The 21,397-nt window shown below is 42.8% G+C and overlaps 1 protein-coding gene across 2 annotated transcripts in view; it reads right to left on the bottom strand.

The window, feature by feature from the left end:
- The window catches only part of SMAD4 (SMAD family member 4), a 121,582-nt gene that overhangs the window by 52,288 nt on the left and 47,897 nt on the right, over positions 1-21,397 (bottom strand). Inside the window, exon 1 of one of the 2 annotated variants that reach the window (XM_017877553.1) lies at positions 9,729-9,867. The exons of the other annotated variant lie outside the window; for it this stretch is intronic. The gene's annotated coding sequence lies outside the window, so the exon portion shown is untranslated. Of the gene's footprint in view, positions 1-9,728; positions 9,868-21,397 lie in introns of those variants that run through there. 2 annotated transcript variants of the gene reach the window in all.

The following is a 21,397-nucleotide window of genomic DNA, read 5'->3' as shown; positions in this document are numbered from 1 at the left end:
ACACAGCCGTCTGATTTTCCAAGGAGAATCTCCCAATCTGGCCAGGTGGGACAATTCCCAGACTAATCAGAGCCACCCCCTGGCCACAGTGTTGTTTCTGATGGAAAAGAATCCAAGGCAGGCCAGTGACATAGCGCCAGCACTTCCGATGAAACTACAGAGAAAAAAAAAAAAAAAAAAAAGGCCCTCTTCATGCTTCCTTGAAGCTGGGAGTAGTTAGCCTGCAAACTACCTGAAAGGAAGCAAAGTCAAGAGCCCTGGTGATGCTGCTTGAAACCCTGGATATAGCAATCTGAGGTCAACTCTATCTCCAGATCAAGCCAATGAATTCCCCTTTTTACTTAAGTCTACTACACGTTCCCTGATAACAGAAACTGAATGACTAACATCCTTAGAAATAACAGCAATATAGTATAAACCACATAAACAATTAAATCAATCAGTAATTTAGTCGAGAATACATAGAAATAGTTACTTTAAAATAGCAGCTGTCAAACTCTCTGATCTCAGGATCCCTTTATTCATACTATTTTTCTGAGACTGAGTCTCAGTCTGTTGCCCAGGCTGGACTGCAGAGGCATGTTCTCAGCTCTCTGCAACCTCCGCTTCCTAAGTTCAAGTGATTCTCGTGCCTCAGCCTCCCAAGTGGCTGGGATTACAGACATGTACCACCATGCCCAGCTACTTTTTGTATTTTTAGTAGAGACAGGGTTTTGCCATGTTGGCCAAGCTGGACCTTTATTTATATTCTTAATTATTAAAGATATCAAATAGCTTTTATGTGGGCTATATACATCGATATTTATCACATTACAAATAAATACAACTACTAAAATTTTTGGTATTTGCTTTATTAATTCATTTAAAATAATAAACCCATTACATGTTAATATAAATAATAAGTTTATGAAAAACAGAATTTTCTAAAACAAAAAAGTTAAGAATCAGAGTAACACTGTTTTACACCTTCACAAATTTCTCTTAATGCCTAGCTTAATAGGAGACAGCTGGATTCTCCTATGTGCTTCTGCACTAAATCTGTTATGATATGTTGTTTTGGTTAAAGTACATGAAGAAAATGTGCCTCACATGGACAGCTAATTGGAAGAGAGGAGTATTTTAATAGCCTTTTCAGAAAACAATGGATATTCATCTTTTATTCAACACCAAAACTCAAGTGGCAATTCTGAAAAGTTAGTTGCAATGTGGAATTCACTGTATCAATGAACTTTTTGGCTCTGATATATAAAAATCCATTTGTCTATGTTGTACTTTGAATGGATTGCCTACCCGTGCACGATTTTATAACATGAACTGGTCATTTGGGAAAATATTGGTCCAATGAGTTACACAGATCTTCGCAGTGTTGACACACTTCCTCATACTGCCCCCCCAACCCCAACCCCCACACACACATACACATACAGTCTCACTCTGTAGCCCAGGCTGGAGTGCAGTGGTGCAATCCTAGCTTACTCCAGCCTTGAACTCCCTGGCTCAAGCAATCCTCTCACCTGACCCTCCTGAGCAGCTAGACCTACAGGCACATGCCACTACACCTAATTTTTTATACGTTTTTGTAGAAACAGGGTCTCGAACTCTTAGCCAAAAGCAATTCTCCCACCTCCGCCTCCCACAGTGCTAGAAATATGGGTGTGCACCATTGTGCCTGGCCCAACATATTATTTTTAATCCCATTCCTTAATATCACCACCCATCTCATCAGAAAAGTCTTTAAGTATTAAGAAACTGGCAAGTCATAGTGACAGGAGTTTCCCAAAAATCTTAATTTTCACTTGAAACATTAGATTTTAGCACTGGCTATGTTTTCCTCAAAGTGGCCGGCTCACTTTATTCATTTCCAAGGAATTACCTGCCAAATACTCAAATCTAAATAGCTATCTGAGCTTATCTGTCATCCTGTCAAATAAAATGGTGTCCCACTAAAAGCAGCTAGCTCAGCTTGCAGCTCAATCACACAAGTGCCTTTCCTAGAAAAGAACACTGTACTTCAATGTGCAGAAATGCTTTATGCATACTTCCCATTTAATCACACTGAATATTAAAAAGACAAGTACTCCAGGGTAGAGATTTTTTAAATTACACCTTTTTACTGCTGCAGCAAGGGGATTATTAAGTGAAACCGGCATTTTTTTCAACTGCTTAATGTGTTTGACTATAAAGACTCATACGTTTGGCACAACTACCTAGAGTCACTTTAAAGTGCCAGCAATTTACCCACCACTGTTCCATACAAATGTCCTCACACTGAAAGGGCAAATAACATCTCAGTTTCATTATGAAAATAATTTTGATTTTGTGAACCCCTTAAATATAAGGATCCTAGGATCTCCAGGAGTCTGTGGACCACACTTTGGGAACCACTGTTTTAAAAGATGGTGGAAACCAAACTGAATTTTAATAACTGATAACTGAAAAATACATTTCATAAAACTTTTCTTGCTTTTTTTCTTTTTTTTTGGAGACAGTCTCGCTCTGTCGGTCAGGCTGGAGTGCAGCGGCACGATCTCGGCTCACTGCACCTCCGTCCACGGGCTCAAGCAATTCTCCTGCCTCAGTCTCCCAAGTAGCTGGGATTACAGGCATGTGAGTAGCTGGGATTACAGGCGTGTGCCACCATGTCTGACTAATTTTTATATTTTTAGTAGAGACAGGGTTTCACCATGTTGGCCAGGCTGGTCTCGAACTCCTGACCTCAGGTAATCCCCACACCTCGGCCTCCCAAAGTGCTGAGATTACAGGCGTGAGCCACTACACTCGGCCTCATTTCATAAAACTTTTAAATGAATGAGACTTTCAAGTCATCTAGCTTATTCCTTCAAAAGGGGATGTATCAAAATCCCCTGCAGGTTAGGCCAGCTGCACTAACTAGAATCAAGGGTGGGGCTGTACCTTTAAAAAGCACTCTGGAAGGCCGGGCACGGTGGCTCACGCCTGTAATCCCAGCACTTTGGGAGGCCGAGGCGGGTGGATCACGAGGTCAGGAGATCAAGACCATGGTGAAACCCCGTCTCTACTAAAAATACAAAAAAATTAGCCGGGCGTGTTGGTGGGCGCCTGTAGTCCCAGCTACTGGGGAGGCTGAGGTAGGAGAATGGCGTGAACCCGGGAGGCAGAGCTTGCAGTAAGCCGAGATTGCGCCACTGCACTCCAGCCTGGGTGACAGAGCGAGACTCTGTCTCAAAAAATAAAAATAAAAAAAATAAAAAGCACTCTGGAAGTCTGAGGTATTGTTAGTTTTACAAAGCATTGATCTAGTCTACAATCTTTACAAATTAAATACCATGAATATACACAACTGATTAAAAATACTAATTACACAGAAGTTGTATCATTTTTCCTTACAATTAGCCAGCCCTTCATTATTGCAACATCTATACACGTTCTTCCTTCAACTAGTTTTAGTAGGCATATTTATGACATAAGACACACCTAATGTGTTTATGTACAATGACTCCTGGCTTAGCTTACCCCATTATTTCCAGTCATCCTTTCACTAGATTATTCAATTTTTACAATGACTGGCCATCTACTGATAACATATGCTCTAGAATTCACTAGTGAATATCACTGACAAATATCCTTAATTCAGTTTATATTTAGAAATACATTTTTACTTGAAAAGACCTAAATAGCATACCTTCATCCATATTAAGATACAGAAATAATACCTTCCCATAAAAATAAATATTCAGTAGCAGTACTAGTTTTAAATCATAAATAAGATTTGGCTAGCCTGGGCAACAAAGCAAGACCCCCCCCCCCATCTCTACAAAACAATTTTAAAAAATCAGCCAGGCGTGGCAGTGCACGCCTGTAGTCCTAGCTACTCTGGAGGCTGAGGTAAGATCTCTTGAACCCAGAAGTTGAAGGTTACAGTGGGCTATGATGGTGTTACTGCACTCCATCCTGGGCAACCTGTCTCTAAAAAATAGATAAATAAAGCAATAAGGATAAGCATACTAAAATAAACAAAACCTTTAGAATCAAGAGGCACTTTTTAAAAATAACACAGATTCCCATGCCTCCTCCACTCCATTCCCATTCTGAAGCAAAATGTGTGTTGAAATCAGGTGGGAAAAAAATTTTTATTTTTTTAAATAGCTCTTCCAGAGACAGCGATGAAACTACTCCATAGCCCAGCACTTGTGAACTACTTCAGGTACGTAAATGGAGAGCTGAACATGCCCTAGATGATCCCTAAAGAAACTAGCTAGCTAGCCTAGCTGAGCAACTGTCTCGCAGTGTATAAGACCTGACGGAAAAGGCCCAACGCAACCTGCCTCTCAGAAACCAATTAAGTGACTAGTTAATTGGAGGCGCAAAAACGTATGGTTTACCAAGTAGATTAACCCCCTAAGAAGACAATTTGCATTGGGAGTTTGTTTTATTTATTTATTTATTTTAGAGACAAGGTCTCACTTTGTTGCCCAGGCTGGCCTTGAAATCCTGGGCTCAAGTGATCCTCCTGCCTCAGCCTCCAGAAGCGTTGAGATTATAGATGTGAGCCACTAGACCAGGCCCACAGGGAGTTTAGATGCTAACTTGGGGACTTAAAGTAATTAGTCTCTAAAAGGAGTACAAGTAAGCATTTGAGAATATACTTTAAAAGAAGACTGCCGGGCGCGGTGGCTCAAGCCTGTAATCCCAGCACTTTGGGAGGCCGAGACGGGCGGATCACGAGGTCAGGAGATCAAGACCATCCTGGCTAACATGGTGAAACCCCGTCTCTACTAAAATACAAAAAAACTAGCCGGGCGAGGTGGCGGCGCCTGTAGTCCCAGCTACTTGGGAGGCTGAGGCAGGAGAATGGCGTAAACCCGGGAGGCGGAGCTTGCAGTGAGCTGAGATCCGGCCACTGCACTCCAGCCTGGGTGACAGAGTGAGACTCCGTCTCAAAAAAAAAAAAAAAAAAAAAGAAGACCAACTTCCTATTTAAAATAGTGATGATATATTAACTTCTCATCATGGGAAATACAGCTTCCTAAAACTTACTACCAGACAGTTCAAATAAACTGAATGCAAAGAAAGAAACAGAGGAGAAAGGAATAGGTGACAGGAAGGGAGAGAGGAAGAAAGAAAGAAAAGAGACAGACACAGAAGCAAAGCAAATGTGGCAATACTTTCAAAAGACATGTTAAGATAGATGTATGAGACGACTACACTGTACATGTGTACATCACTGCATTAAAGAATGTAAAGCTAACACAAGTGAAACAGCTCAAAAGAAAAAGTCAGAGGACCCTAATGGCTCAATCACTGTGGAGGGCTAACCTGGCTGCACCCCAGACCCACCAAATAATAATTTCCGGGGCTAGAATTCAGGCATCAGTATTTTGTAAAGTTCCTCAAGGGATCTAAAAGTACAGCCAAGACTGAAAACTACTTGCCAGGCATGGTGGCTCATGCTTGTAATCCCAGCACTTTGGGAGGCTGAGGTGGGAGGATCACTTGAACCCAAGAGTTCAAGACCAGCCTGGGCAACGGAGGGAGACCCTGTGTCTACAAAAAATTTTCAAAAAATTAGACAGGTGTGATGGTGTGTGCCTGTAGTCCCAGCTACTGGGGCAGCTGAGATGGGATTGCTTGAGCCTGGGAGGTAAAGGCATCAGTGAGCTATGATTGCAGCACTGCACTCCAGGCTGGGGTACTGAGCAAGATGGAAAGAAAAAGAAAAAAAAAGAAGGCTGGGCGCAGTGGCTCATGCCTATAATCCCAGCACTTTGGGAGGCTGAGGCAGGTGGATCACCTGAGGTCAGGAGTTCAAGAATAGCCTGGCCAAAATGGTGAAATCCCGTCCTCTACTAATAATACAAAAAAATTAGCTTGGCATGGTGGCGCACGCCTGTAATCTCAGCTACTCGGGAGGCTGAGGCAGGAGAATCGCTTGAACCCAAGAGCTGGAGGTTGCAGTGAGCCAAAATCGCACCATTGCACTGCACTCCAGCCTGGGCGACAAGAGCGAAACTCCGTCTCAGGAAAAAAAAAAAAAAAAAAAGAAAATAAAAGAAAAAGGGAGGGAGGGAGAAAGGGAGAGAGAAAGAAAGGAGAGAAAAGAAGACCATTGCCCTAAACGTTGGGAGTAAAAAAGCAATAAAAAGATGAATTCAACACATTTACAAATTTTCCAAACTGCAAAAAAATTCTCATTTGAAATATAAATAATGAAATACATTCTTTGAGCTGAATGGTCTTTACTGTTACCGCCAATTTTAAACTGATTAAAATGTTAACAGACCCTCTTTACAATTGGTCTTTGGTACTTATCTGATCTATGATATAATTTGCAGTAGCAACTTACCAAGGCTTAGATTATAAGACCCTTATAAACTGTAAGAATCCGACTATGCATCACCTTAGTTTTACGTATGTAAGCACTACCCTAGTTTTCATTCACTCTCATAATTAAACACAAATATTCCCGGATGCCAATTACACCATGCAATAGTGTCAAGGTGACACAACCTAAAATACCTTGTTCCTGAGAAACTGGAATTCAGTCAAATTTCCCATTACCAAAATTACACATTTTAGAAAGAGAAAACAAAATCCAAAAATTCTAAATCTGACTTACGATCAAGTATATGCTTGGCATATGTGATAATTTTATAAAACTGTATTAAATGCGGTATTATAGGACAGGCACAGTGGCTCACGCCTGTAATCCCAGCACTTTGGGAGGCCATGGCGGGCGGATCACCTGAGGTCAGTTGTTCAAGACCAGTCTGGCCAACATGGCGAAACCTCATCTCTACTAAAAATACAAAAATTAGCCAGGTGTGCTGGCACATGCCTGTAATCCCAGCTACTCGGGAGGCTGATGCAGGAGAATCGCTTGAACCTGGGAGGCGAGGTTTGCAGCGAGTGGAGATCATGCCTCTGCACTCCAGCCTGGACAACAGAGCAAGCCTCCATGTCAAAGAAAAAAAGAAAAAAAATGCTGTGTTATGCTGGTCTAAGTCTTTTAACTGTAGAAAACAATGAAACATTTTAGTCAGGTTACTCTTAAACACGATTAATGGTCAACTCGGAGTCACCATTCATCATCGCTTAAAGAAAAAAAAATTTTTTTGGCATAACTACACAGTCTTCTAGATCAACAAAATAAGAGAAATCCAAACATACATAATGAGCATTGAAATGGCTAATACAAGATGCTTAAAGAACCAGTCACTCAAAAAAAAAATAACTGAATTAAAAATGAAAAAAATGGTTAGTCATGAACTAGAGAGGGATAAAATGAACTAAGTTTAAACATCGGCAGAACAGTATGTTTTCACCAAAATAGGCAAAAATTTAGACAAGCCTAAATATGCAATTTAAATATAATGAACCCTGCAGATTCTGTAGGGTTAACCTCCCTAGTAGAGGCCTCAGTAATTCACACCTCAATTAGAATAGTGCCTAATGATGTTACTATAACACTGGCTCAATCAGAAAAAAACTGCTTCCAAGTGGGAGAGCTGGAGTGTGACTGGGCAGCGTAAATTAGGTTAATTCTTGCTCCTTAATTTGGGGGGGGGAAAGAAAACTGAAGGGGAATACAGAAAAGAATTCACACACAATCACTCGACTAAAATGTAGCTTAAGAAAGTGAAGCACAGGCTTTTAAAAATCATTCACGTAAAACTTACTCCAATTTTTTTTTTTTTTGAAACGGAGTCTCACTCTGTCGCCCAGGGCTGGAGTGCAGTGGCGCGACCTCCGCTCACTGCAAGCTCCGCCTCCCGGGTTCACGCCATTCTCCTCCCTCTGCCTCCCAAGCGGCTAGGACCACAGGGGCCTGCCACCAGGCCCGACTAATTTTTTGCATTTTTAGTAGAGACGGAATTTCGCCGTGTTAGCCACTATGGTCTCGATCTCCTGACCTCGTGATCCGCCAGCCTCGGCCTCCCAAAGTGCTGTGATTACAGGCGTGAGCCACCCCGCCCAGCCAACTTACTCCAAAATATTTCAAAGTGACTTTCTCAGCACAAATTTTCATTAAGTCTGAAAAACATTTGCAGTTTGGTTTTTTCTAAACTCAAGATTTACACTGAAGGCAGTTACCTAAACAAACAGTCCCACTTCAAAAATAAAAAAACTAAGATGCAATAATTCTTTAAAACTCACCCAAAACCTGGAAAGCAAAGAAAAGCCACTTTTATTAATAGAGTCACAAAATGTTACAATTTTTATCTAAAGAAGCTTTTAGTTTTAATTCCAACAACTTAAAACCTACATAATTCACCACTATCTTTAGATCTAAAGCTACTCCAAATTATAAATGCTTGGCCTATCTATCTCTATTACATTTGTTCTGTAACAAACCCATTTAAGTAAACAAAATCATGACAGCATTATGGAAGAAACACTAATTTAAAAAACTGTATTTTTAAATGTTAATCATTTTACAGTTTGGAATATGTATTAATCATATCAGAACTTTCCAATATAAAGTCCTTAGCATTAAAAAAAAAGTACATTTTAGAACTTTCTATATTTCAACTGAAATGTATATATCTAGTCTCCGCAGGGTATGGCAAAAGTAATTTATGAAATCCACCATAAAAAGTATTCTAAATCTAATTATGAAATTACGCATTTCAATTTTTTTTTTTGGAGACTAAATGGTTTTGCCAGCAAAAAGTAATGAACCTACTTCTTAAACACCCGAGGAACCAAGCTGCTACTAAGACTAAAAGGATGCCAATTCTGGCAAAAGTCAAAGGTTATTAACAAAAATTAGCTAAGACCATATTATTGCAGAAAGGCAATTCAGGATAATTCCCCTATTATCTTGTTGTATTTATTATTCCTAAATAACTGGCAATTCCATCTTAAACTACGGTGCAAAACCTAAATGCATTAAGAAACTAATTTGGAAATAATAGTTTCCAAATTATAATGCATAAAATGTTTTTTTTAAATAAAACAAACGTACTTAGGTTTTTGAGTGGAAACAGCTATCAATCTTCAATAGGGCTTTTTAAAGCCTCTGCACCAGCAAATAAACCTTTCACGTTAACTACACACTTGTCGCTTTGAAAATCTAGTTTGAGAAATCCTAACAGTAGTTTGGGACAAGTGATGGAGCCACCGCCCTCCACTCTACACCAATTTCACTCTCAGTACATGTAGCGCTAACAGTAAGATCAACTATGTCTTTTATTAGGAAGCATGTTTTATTGGGGGCAAGGAGGGGTTCAGTTAGGTGCTAAGAATGTGTCCTGCATACCGCCGTCACTCTCAACACTCAAAAAGTAAACATATCAAAGCCAGAAGCGTAAACTGGCATGACAAGACTAGGAAGAGAAAGTAGGGGACAAAGAGAAAACTGAAATTGGCTGGAGAAAATAAATTAAGACAATTTACAACTTTCATTTAGACCCTAAGGCAACACATTCCTGCCGACCCAACGCGCTCAGCCGGGGCGACCGTGAAACTACCCGAGAACAACAAAGAGGAGCGGCGGCCGCGGCAGGAGTCCCGTCTGACTTTAACTTGATTCTCCCACGAGCTGCAAGCGGAGGTGGGGGCCGGAGGGACGCAAGGCACCGCCGCCCGGCCCGGCTCGTCAGGCGGCCGCGGTCGCCCTCCCAGCGGCTTCCGCGCGCTCCCCGCCGCCGCCGCAGCAGTCGGGGACCCGGCCGGGGCCAGGGGAAAGCCGAGGCGGGGTGCGGCGGGGCCCGGCCAGCGGGAAGGGGAGGGGACATGGGCGCGGTTACCTGGGCTCGGGCGTGGCGAGGGGGAGTCCGCTCTCCGCCAGCTGCTGAGTCCGCGGAACGCGCCGGGCCCCGTTCGCTTTCCCCGGCGGCCCGAGGAGCTCCTCGGCCCCCGCCCGAGCCGTCCCGGCCAGGCGCCCCTCCTCAGCGCCGCGCCGCTTGCCCGGCGCGGCGGAACGCGCGTCGGCTCCGGCCGCCCACGCGGCGGGGATGGGCCTCTCATCGACTGGGCGCCTGGTGGCTCCCCTCACCCGCTCCCACCCCCTGGGCGGCCGCGGAGCAGAAGGGAGGGCGGGAAGGGCCTCCCGAGGAGAACGGGAGGGCGCGAACGCAGGCTCCGCCACCCGAGCCGCTCCGTTACCGCAGCAGCGACGACGACCAGGGCCGTGTTGTTGCTGCCAACTTGTCGAGAACACACTGAGCATGCGCGCGCGGGGACCACATCCGGGTAATTTCAGGGTTTGGCCCTTTTCCCCCGCAGCTTTCCTTTCTCCCGGCTGTCGCCGCCTCCCGCCCCAAGTGACGGCGAGAGTCGCTCTGCGCAGGCGCCTGCAGGGCAGCGCCAGCCGAGGGGCGGCTCTGAATCCCGGCCTGGGCCTCCGCGCGGGCACAGGCGAAGGCCTGCTTGAGGGAGTGGTCGCCGGGAAAATTGGCATCTCTTGGCAAAAAAGTTCCCAAGGAGCGCGGGAGAGCTCGGCGTAGAGTGGGCGTCCAGTAAGTGTTTATAAATAGCTATTAGCCCGGCCTTCGTTGTTTGTTTTGTTCTGTGTTGAGGACCTGCGTAGGCACAAAAATTGGCCTTCAACCACCGGTGGACAGCTCTGGGGAGAAGGTGGCTAGGTTGTAGGAGTTCACTTAGGGAAGAAACAGACGCTGGCCACACCTTCCTTCCCTTTCTGGCAGCCCCAAATCACGAGCCCCAGAGGTGTTTGAACTCGAGAGACGCACAGAACAGTCAAGGAATCACATATTGAAGAGCCTTGCCAGGCGTTGCAAGTGTGAGTGGATTTTGTTGGAAGAGATGTAGGCGCACTCTCTGAGCTGGAGGGGAACTTCGTATCCTAGGACACACCTGTTAACTAGGTTACCTGTTTGGTGGGGGAAGGCACAGGCTCTGCTTTTGACTTTATGCTTCTTTTATTTCATATTTTTTACAAGACGCATGCATTTCTTTTTCATTTAAAACACATTAATGATTTATTTTCAATTTATTTTCACCAACCAGGAACTACTTTGGACTTTTAGTCCCTCCAAAACTAATGATTAGCCAGTTCTAAAGTCATTTCTTAGGTCACATCGCCCAGAAACTCTACACCCACCGCACGCCTTCACCACTCATACTCATTGCTTCATACTATCCTCCACATCACTGCCTGGGCCATTCCGTCTTTTACCAGAAAGCTCCTTAAGCTCCAAACTGGTGTTCTCTTACTCCTGGGATTTATGAAGACCAGTTTTAAGGGAATTCATTTCCACATCTTCCACTGCTGTATGTTCTATTTTCTAAAATTGCCCAGCTTAAGAAAGGAGCTGAGGACACAGCATCCCCTTTCAAAACTGTCCTCCCACCTTACAAAAGAAAGTCAAAATTCTCACCCATTACTAATGTGCATTGGATCAATGCAGTACTTCCCCAGCAATCCAAAAGGGACAATTCAAAAATCGGTATCTATGCTGAGAAAGTAAATGACCTTAGTGAATGGATATTAAATTATTTTTCAAGTCAGATAGTTTTCAAATCTTTTCTGTCATCGAAACTGAAGGAAGATCTGTCAGCTGATAGATTACAAAACATGATTTGGTAATAGATCAATATGTGATTCTTAGGTAATATACTTCAGAAGAAGTTTTTTAAACATTGAGACATCGTTATAACTAAACTTCTTCCATTCCGTCTGTATTAGTTACCTATTGCTGTATAACAACATCACCACAAATATAGAAGCTTGAAACAACAAACATTTATGATATTACAGTTTCTCTGGGTCAGGAGTCCAGGCATGGCTCAGCTGGGTCCTCTACAAAGTGAGGCTGGAACAAAGGATCTGCTTCCAAGCTCATGTGGTTGTTGGCACCATTCAGTTCCTTGCATGCTGCAGGACTGAGGGCCTCGGTCCCTTGCAGGCTGTTGGTCCCTCTGTTCCTTGCCATGTGGTCCTCTCCATAGGGAAGCTAACAATATGGCAGCTTGCTTCTTCAAAGCCAGCAACGGGGAGAGTCTCAGCAAGACACTGGTTTCAATCTTATGTAACATCATCACATACACAGTGTCACTCATACTGTGTCACCTTTGCCATACATTGCTGGCCAGAAGCAAATCACAGGCGCCACCTACACTGAAGGGGAAGGAAACACAAAAGCTTGAACACCAGGAGGCGGGGATCATTTGGGGCCTGTTTAGAATCTACCACACCATCTACTTATTTATGCAAATGATATTCACTATAAGCTCAACCTCTTCTCAGAATTTCCCTTCAGGTTCCCTTCACCTTTTTACTTAAGGGAAACCCAACTTTGCCCTGGGACACTGCGCTTTCTTCCACCTATCAAGTAGTGGCAACGGTGTTTTCAGCCTTCAACCTCTTAGTGCCTGGAGGTGAGGTAGGTTTCCTTCTTGCTTCTCAACATTGCTTCCAGGCCATCCCCCTCCTCCTCTAAACCAGCAACTTTAAATCTTGCTATCCAATACCTCTATCGCTGACCTCACCCCACTTAATCCCTGCACAATTTGCTCCTGTCAGTCACTCCAATGCCACTTCTGTCCTAGTGCTAGGTGGTTATAAGATCTTCCCAGTACCCTGGCCTCTCAGTTCCTTTTATTCTTCAAGGATCTTCTCTCATTGCTTCAATTTTATGATCTTACAGTTTCTCTGGGTCAAGAGTCCAGGCATCACTTGGCTAGGTCCTCTACAACGTGAGGCTGGGACAGAGGATCTGCTTCCAAGCTCATGTGGTTGCTGGCAGCATTCAGTTCCTTGCAGGCCTCAGGACTGATGGCCTCAGTCCCTTGCTGGCTGTTGGCTGGAGACCCCCACTGTTCACCATTAACCTCAGGTAGACCGTTAGTGCTGTCCAGCAATTCTCTTACACTTCTCTGCTCCACTCTTCTGGATTTTGTACCTTCTCTGTCCTCTAACTTATACATCCTCCCCTTGATCATTCTGGATTTTGTACCTTCTCTAACTTCTAACTTGCACATACCCTAACTAAGCCACTTCCTCCCATGGTCATAATCACAGTAGCCTTATCGAACTCTGCAACTTCTTCATTATCTCAGTTTCAAACATCTCATACCCTGATCACCACCTCAGTTTTCCAGGTCACTCCCTGTAGTACTCTAACTGCGACAATTCTTGAACCCCTCATATCTGCTCTCACCCAGCCTCAACCCCTGGCCAATCACAATCACTCTTACAAATGCCCTCAGCCCCCTTGCCTTTCTCTCCCTTTGTTGTGCTTGCCTGGCAAAGCCACAACCCTGATGCAAGCTAGCGCCCATGCATCTGAATGTGGCAAGAGAAGAACGCAATCACACTGACTACTTTCACTTTAATTTCATCACCAGGAACCTCAGGCAGACCCTTAGTGCTGTCCAGCAATCCTCCTTCCCTCCTCCATTCTTCTGGAGTTTGTACTTTCTCTGTCCTCTAAGTTGCACATCCTCCCCTCCATCATTCTCAATTAATAGCCTTTTTTGAGAAAATTGAAGCAATGAGAGAAAAAATTCCACAGAGTCTCAGCATCACCCACACCCACATGCCAGCCTCTACTTTGCCTTCCCCACCCTCACATGGTTGAATTGCCATGCTCCTAGCTAAAGGAGCATTGTCACCAACACATAGATTCCAGTCCTATCTTGCCTAATCGGTATCCTCGCTGTCACTCCAGCAATTATCCCCCTATTCTATATTATCAATATTTCTCTACTGGGTCATTCTGGTAAGTTTACCAGCAGCTGTGATTTTTCCAGTCCTACAGATTCTTCTCTTGGACCTATTTCTACTGTCAGCTATCACCCATTTCTCTACTCCCTTTACAAGAAAACTTCTAAAAGAGTTTTCTATACTTTATCTGCAGTTCTTCTCCCATTCTACAACAGCAGAATACATCCCATACAATACCATTTATATAAAGTTCAAAAACATGTCAAGCATGATACGTATGTTAAGACTCCATACATACGTAGTAGAATCATTACATGTGAGGTACACATGTGGCGTATTTTAGGTCATCAGCTGAGTGTTAGGTCTCCCATCCTCTCTTAAACTCCATTCATGCTTTCATCCTTACCACACTATCAAAACTACTCTTGTGAAGGCCAACAAAGAACTTCACACTGGCTAAACCCAATGATCTAGTCTCAGTTCTCATCTTGATTGACTTATCTGTAACAGCTGACACAGCTGATCACTTGATTCTCTTTTATTAACCACATCTTCTTGGTTTTTCTTCTTCATTCATGGTTCCTCCTTCCCTGTCGTCTTTGCTGGATTCCATCTCTTCTCTCAAACCCCCTAACTGGGGCTCATTCCTTGAACTCTTTTCTTTTCTTTTCTTTTTTTGAAACAGAGTCTCTGTCACCCAGGCTGTAGTGCAGTGGCACGATCACAGCTCACTGCAACCTCTGTCTCCCAGATTCAAGCAATTCTCCCTGCTTCAGCCTCCCAAGTAACTGGGATCACAGGCACCCGCCACCACACCCGGCTAATTTTTGTATTTTTAGTAGAGACAGGGTTTCGCCTTGTTGGCCAGCCTGGTCTTGAACTCCTGACCTCAGGTGATCTGCCTGCTTCAGCGTCCTAAAGGGCTGGGATTACAGGTGTGAGCCACTGTGCCTGGCCCCTTGAACTCTTTTTAATCTATACTCATTTCCTTGATCACATCCAGTCTCCTGACTTTCAATACCATCTAAGATATATATCATCATATATGATGACAACTCCTAAATTTATATCTCCAGCTCAGACCTCTTACCTGAACTCCAGATTCTGATATCCTCAAACACATCACAAACTGAACAATATTCTCCCTCAAACCTGTTGAGCCCACTAGCTTTCCAATCTCATTTGATAACTCTATTGTGCAAGTTGTTCAGACCAAAAACCCTGAGTAGTTTCACTTTAATTTCATCACCATGAACCTCAAGTAAATCCTTAGTGCTGTCCAGCAATTCTAGATTCCCCTTGTTTTCTCACACGCATGTCTAATCCACAGAGCATCCCTAACCACCTCCACTGCTACTCCCCGGTCTGAGCCACCATCATCTCATCTTTGGATTCATCTTCTAAAAGCTCTCCCTGTTCTCATGCTTGCCTCTTCCCAACATAATAGCTAGAGTGATCGTTTTAAAACATAAGTCAGGACTGGGCGCGGTGCCTCATGCCTGTAATCCCAGCACTTTGGGAGGCCAAGGCGGGTGGATCACGAGCTCAGGAGATTGAGACCATCCTGGCTAACACGGTGAAACCCGGGTCTACTAAAAAATACAAAAAAATTAGCCGGGCGTGGTGGTGGGCACCTGTAGTCCCAGATACTCGGGAGGCTGAGGTAGGAGAATGGCATGAACCTGGGAGGTGGAGCTTGCAGTGAGTGGAGATTACGCCACTGCACTCCAGCCTGGGCGACAGAGCGAGACTCCATCTCAAAAAAAATAAATAAGTCAGATATCTTCTCTCTGCTTAAATCCCTACGTTAAATGATCCTCATTTCATTTAGAGTAAAAATCTACATCCTTACAGTAGTCTAAAGGGTTCTATAAGATGAGTACCACCACTCCACCCCTGAGCATTACTTCTCTAATCTCATCTCCTATCAGTCATTCTCCAATATGTTCTAGCCTTCCCAATCTCTTTTCTAGTCCCTAGAAGATGCCAGCCATGCCCCCAAGTTAGGGCCTCTGCACTGGCTGTGCCCTCTGCCTTGTACATGTTTCCCCTGATATCTGCATTGCCAACTCTCTCACCCCCTTTGGTCAAAAGTTACCTCATTGAAGCCTACCCTGACCTTTTAAAAATCACAGCCCATTCTTAACTTTCACAGCACACCTAAAGCCCCTTTACCCTGCTTTTTCTTTTGCTATAGCACTTCTGACATACTATATGATTTACTCATGTGTTGTGTTTATTGTTTATTGCCTATTACCCCGGACTAGAATGTAAGCTCCATGAGGGCAAGGATTTATCTGTAGTGTTTATCAGTGTATCACAAGTGCCTAAAGTAGCTATTGACACATAGGAGATGCTCAATAAATATTTGTTGAATGAATGAACAAGGTATTTTGTGTTTCTATCCATAGAAGTGAAAACTAGGACTAGGTTTGACCCAATTCTATTTCATTCAGCAAAAATATCCTTTAATTTTAATAGATACCAAAATATGTAATACTTTGTGTCATTTAGATCAATTAGGTATTAAAATTATGCAATCAAAATGAGCTTTTTAAGCTTATCAGAGTCAGTCAATAATTTTCTTTAAAAAAAAAATTGTAGGGAAGTGCGGTAGGTTGATCAATAAAAGACTCTCCAGCTTAAAATATTATATTAAAATGTTCAGGGGTAACTGGAATGGAAGTACAAGATAAGAAAAATAAAGACTGATGTAAAATTTACTTTAAAGAAAAGCTTGTTCATGTATTTTTTAAATGGATGATAGATGCATTATGATCTTTAAATTTCCTTGGATACATTTAAAGAATGATGTAGCAATCTTATTTTAAAATGCCAATACTTAAGCCAGAAATAACAACCCTTATTAAATAATAGGTTTGTTAAATAATAATTTATAATTTAAATTAAATAATTTAAACTTGTGATGAAACATTTTAGATATGACCTTTAAAAGTACAAGAAGAAACAGTTTTAGCCAAGCATGATGGCTCATGCCTGTAATCCCAGCTACTCAGGAGGCTGAGGCGAGAAGATTGCTTGAGCCCCGGAGTTTGAGGCTGCAGTGGGCTGTGATCATGCCACTGCACTCCAGCGTAAGTGACAGAATGAGACCCTATCTCTTATTTAAAAAAAAAAAGAAAAGAGAGAGAGAAGGAAGGAAGGAGAGAGAAAGAAAGAAAAAGGAAAGAAAGGAAGGAAGAAAGAACAAAACACAGTTTTTCAAATTTCTTGTAGGAGAAAAGCAAGCAAGAAATCTTGAAGACCATAGTTCCAAAGCACTCAAAGGGAGCCAAGCTACTGCCAGTTCCACATAGATCTCTGATAGGGGCAGGCAAAGGCTTGAAAGGTTTATTTTCCTTTTGTTTTATTTAATGGTTTCACCTCTTATGAATAGGAGCTTCCTAAGGGTGAGGAGAATATAGAAGTTTAATCTTTTCATCCTAGGGATGGAGACAGAGTGCTCTTCCCTCAAGCAAAGGACCTCCTGGCACAGGTTAGCATCATGATATTTTAGTGTCAACCCAATGTTTTGGGTTTTGTTTTGTTTTGTTTTTTAGAGATGGGGTCTTGCTGTGTTGCCTTGGCTGGACTCAAACTCCTGTGTTCAAGTGATCCTCCTGCCTCAGCCTCTTGAGTAGCTGGGGACAGGCACGCACCACTGCACCCAGTTTAACCCAGTGATTTTTAAAATAATTCCAGTTACTCCTGAAAATTACTTAACATCGATTAACCTAAACATTACAAGTGATTCCCACATTCCTAAAAGTACTAAAATAAAGTCTGTCATCTCTTTGTTTTAAAGTATACAGCCATAGAAATGTATTACCTATTCAAAATATTAGGTTGAAACTTGATTCAAACTTGAGATTCAAAATGACTGGAATCCAGGCTGTGTCTGGAATATCTTTGTTCCTGTCCTTAGGATTCAGTGGTCCTCTAGGAAGGGTGCCCTGCTATGTCAGAGTTGGCTGCCCTTTCTTTTTGCTCCCAGACTAGGCTGTGAGTTCCCTGAAGATAGAGGTTCTCCTTCCCCCACATTCTCTGAGTGCCCAACACTGGGCTTGCCCATGGCAAGTGTCAGAGAAGTGAGAGATGAGGCTGGGAAGATGGATCTGGGGCCAGGCAACAAAGGAAGCCGTGCTGATGAATTGAACTCCATTCAGGACCAGATATGCTTAGATTTTTTTCTTCTTTTTTTACAATCTTATTGAGGTATAATTTACATATTATAAACTTGACACAGTGGACAATTTGATACATTTGGGCAAATATATCCAATGTGCAACCACCACTACCAATCAAATATTAGAACACCTCTATCCCTCCAAAAAGTTCCCTTATGCCCCTTTGCAGTCAGTGCCACCTCCCAGCCATATGTTCCTGTCCCCAGGCAATGACTGCCATGCTGTCTGTTCCTAAGGCTTTGTTTTTTCTAGAATTTCACATAAATGGAATATTTCCATATGCAGTCTTTTGTATTTGGGTTCATTCACTCAGTGTGTTGTTTTTGAGATCCAGAATGTTACTGTGATCAGTAGTTCCTTTTTATTGCTTAGTAGTATTTCATTTCATGTATATGCAAATCCACAGAAACAGGTAGATTAACAGATTAGTGGTTGTCAGGGGAATTGGGAGTTATAGGGTTTCTTCATGAGGTGATGGAAATTTCTGGAATTGGATAGTGCTGAGAGTTGTACAACATTGTAAATATACTAAGAGACACTGAATTATACACTTTTAAATGGTTAAAATGGTGAACTTTAGGAAAATTTTATGCTTAAAAAGCTAGATTTTAGCAAAAAAAGCTAGATTTTAGCAAGCACCACAAGCATGTTACAAGCGAATAACCTTTGCAGTCTCACTGACTTGATTCAAGTCCCCATGTCACTCCTTACTAGCTATGAGACCTTGGACAAATGATTCTAAGTCTCAGATTCTTCTTCTGTGAAGTAGGGGTAAAAATACAGCCCATCTCACAGAGCTGCAGTAAAAACAAAATGAGACAATGCGTGTGAAGCACTTGGCATGGCGCTGACAAGTGCCCGATCAGTGGCAGCTTCTTGTTTAATCCACCTGCACCTGCCATGTGTCAAGCCCATTACGTGTCTTCATCTATTTGATTCAACATGAAGGAGGGACTATTCCCAATTTAATAGCGATGAAACCGAACCATTAAGAGATTAAAAAGTAACTTGTTCCCATATTGAGGGACATTCTGTAACATAACTAGTCTATAATTTTCAAAAATGTCAATATCATAAAAGACAAAGCCTGAGGAACTGTTCCAGATTAAAGGAGACTAAATACACAGGACAATTAAATGTCATACATGATTCTGAATTGAATCTGGGGAAAATTTTTGCTACAAAGGACCTTATTGGGACAATAGACATGATTGGAAAATAGCTTATAGATTAGACTATAGATATATAATAGATTATAGATTAAATATAATAGACTATAGATTAGATAATAGTATTGAGTCGGCGTTAGGTTTCCTGATTTTGATAACTGTAGCATGCAGGACAGAACTAGGGCGAGACAACAGAGGTTCCTAGGGTACAAAGTTGAAGGAAGCCCTCTTGAAGGGCCACCCAGGCTCAGGCCTTGTTAGCCTCCCTCTAGTTCTAGCCCTGGTGTTGTCGTGTAGGAAAATGTCCTTGTTATCGGAGCTACACACTGAAGTCTTGAGGGTAAAGACATGCCAGTATATACAATTAACTCTCTAATAATTCAGGAATAATCATCATACATAGGTAGAGAGAGAAAAAAAAGATAAAGTATACATTGCAAAATGTTAATAGTTGGTGAATCTAGGTAAAGTATTTATAGAAGTTCTTTGTACTATTCTTGCGACTTTTCTGTGAGTTTGATTTTTTTTTTTTTTTAATTTTAGGTCACTTGTCCCTGTGATGAAGTTCACAGCAGAGCTGGAATTTGAACTCTCTGCCCACAATGTGTGGCATGGTGCCACCTTGCAACCCAAATAGCTCTACCCTGAAGCCAGGGCTGGGAGGGCCTCCTGATCAGATGCTCAGAGCAGCATTTCTCCTACTTTAACATGCACACAGATCACTTGGGGAGCATGTTAAAAAGTCCATCCTGATTCCTTGGATCTGAGGGTGGGCTGGAGACTCTCCATTTTAATAAGCTCTCAAGTGAGGCCAATACTGCTGGTTCCAGAGGCAAAGCCCTAGACTCCAGGGTCTAGACCTATATAGGGCCTAAAATCCAAAATGTATTGGGAAGGGGAATAATGGAACACAAATTATTTAGGAGACAGTTCACAGTCATGATTCTACCCACCTAAAATGCTTTTTGATAAAAGTTGAATTTTCAGACATCATTTCCACTGAATAAACATGTAGAGTGACCCTACTGGGTGCCGTATCTTAGAATTCAGAATTGAATGGCAATGGACATGAACTGAAACAGAGTTTACTCAGTTTTTCCCTTCCCCCAGTAGACGCCAGATCAGACTTACATCTAGACAGATTTTAGTCCCTCAGGTGAATTTCGCATCTAACAGTTTCCCTCAGTGTCACAGGTACAAGAGAGAACATCGCAAGCAGGGAGTGCTGGAAATGACAAGTTCATCAAAAACAAAAACCCTGCCAGGCACAGTGGCTCACGCCTGTAATCCCAGCTCTTTGGGAGGCCGAGGCAGACCATTTGAAGTCAAGAGTTTGAGACTAGCCTGGTCAACATGGCAAAACCCCGTCTCTGCTAAAATACAAAAATTAGCCAGGCATGGTGGTATGTGCCTATAATCCCAGCTGCTCAGAAGGCAGAGGCAGGAGGATCACTTGCGCCAGGGAGGTGGAGGTTGCACTGAGCTGAGATTGTACCACTGCACTCCAGCCTGGGCAACAGTGCTATGGTGTCATTTCAGTGATAAAATCTAATGAATATCTGTGTTACTTTTTTTAGCTTTCAACTCTGAGGAGGAAAGCAATCTACCTAAACAACACCAAATTATTTTCATATTCTTTAAACATTTTTCTTATTTATTTATTTATTTATTTATTTATTTATTTATTTTTGAGAGAGAGTCTCACTCTGTCACTCAGGCTGGAGTGCAATGGCCCGATCTTGGCTCACTGCAACCTCCGCCTCCCAGGTTCAAACAATTCTCCTGCCTCAGCCTCTTGAGTACCTGGGATTATAGGTGCTCACCACCACACCCAGCTAATTTTTGTATTTTTTAGTAGAGATGGGGGTTTCACCATGTTGGCCAGGCTGGTCTTGAACTCCTGACCTCAGGTGATCCGCCCACCTCGGCCTCCCAAAGTGCTGGGATTACAGGCATGAGCCACTGCGCCCAGCCTCTTTAAGCATTTTTCTTGGGAGACAACCTTCAGGAAAAATAATTAGCTTAGACCAAAATCACAGTTACTATTTTTTTAAAACTTTTAAGAATAATCAAGAGTTACCTTTTTGAGGTAAGAATTAGGCCCAGCAGATGGGTATTGAAGAGAGGAGACTGTGAGTTCTTCGGTGAGCACAGACCACATGTCTGCTCCTCAGGACAAGCTGTGTATAAGGGGCAGAGAAGGGAGGGGATTCCAAGATGGAAAATCCATCACTGTTCTGAGGCTCCCAGAACACTTGCCCTTCTTAAGGGTCTGTTGTCCCTTTCTCCCAGAGCTGCTGCTGCCTCTCTGCTTTTCCTTCTTCCCCTTTCCTTTCCCTAGCCAACATTCGCTTCCCCGGCACTTCTGACATGCTTCTCCCAGCTGCTGCCCTTGAACTGCCACCCCCTTCCTTCCCTCTGTACCAGCTCCC

The sequence above is a fragment of the Rhinopithecus bieti genome, unplaced genomic scaffold, assembly GCF_001698545.2.
Source record: "Rhinopithecus bieti isolate Rb0 unplaced genomic scaffold, ASM169854v2 scaffold_9976, whole genome shotgun sequence".
In the NCBI taxonomy this organism is placed as follows: Eukaryota; Metazoa; Chordata; class Mammalia; order Primates; family Cercopithecidae; genus Rhinopithecus; species Rhinopithecus bieti.
Note: the sequence above shows the minus strand (reverse complement) of the source record. Positions and strands in the feature narration are given on the sequence as shown.